Source organism: Tupaia chinensis, unplaced genomic scaffold, assembly GCF_000334495.1.
Source record: "Tupaia chinensis unplaced genomic scaffold, TupChi_1.0 Scaffold000678_1, whole genome shotgun sequence".
Taxonomy (NCBI): Eukaryota; Metazoa; Chordata; class Mammalia; order Scandentia; family Tupaiidae; genus Tupaia; species Tupaia belangeri.
This window is the reverse complement of record NW_006160202.1, coordinates 1,645,567-1,646,263: the sequence shown is the minus strand read 5'-3', so window position 1 is coordinate 1,646,263 and position 697 is coordinate 1,645,567.

Genomic DNA, 697 nt, shown 5'->3' with positions numbered 1-697 from the left:
CAGGGCATTTGCGCAAAGGCAAAATCGGATGATGTCCTACTTAGGGATAAATACACGTATAAAAGAAGTATAATGAAAAGCTAAAGAGTGATTATCACAAAAATGCAGATTATCACCTCTAGAGGAGAGAGTGAATGATATATTGGTTACAGACACTTGGTAAAAAATACTGAAAATGCTTGATTTCCTAAAATGAGAAGGGACTACAAAGTATTCTTTATTATCTTATTAATATTTTAATATATATATACATGCATTATATGCACCCTTTATTACATATGATATACTTCACAGGGTTTTTTTTTTACTTTATTAAAATACTAAGTTTATTTCACGTGTATATTTTTGTCTCCCCACCATTTCCATGTCTGAACACCACTATTCCTGTGCCCATTCCATACATACTTAAAACCAAGCAAAGGGTGGAGTTCCATCTTTAAAAACTAAACAGGCATTTTGGACAACACATTCTTGGACAACATTTATCAAACATGGTGGGGAAAGTTCTCACTCTGCATTATAAAAAGGACAGCCAGATATCAACTGTTACAGAAATGAAATAAGAAGGAAAATTTTAACAAATTTCCTTAAAGAGACTTCCTCCACTTCCAGAGATCTTGAATAGCCTTCTGATCAGTCATCCAGAAGCAATTCTTGACATAATTGATAAACTTGGCTTCCATTTTGGGAAGAGAAC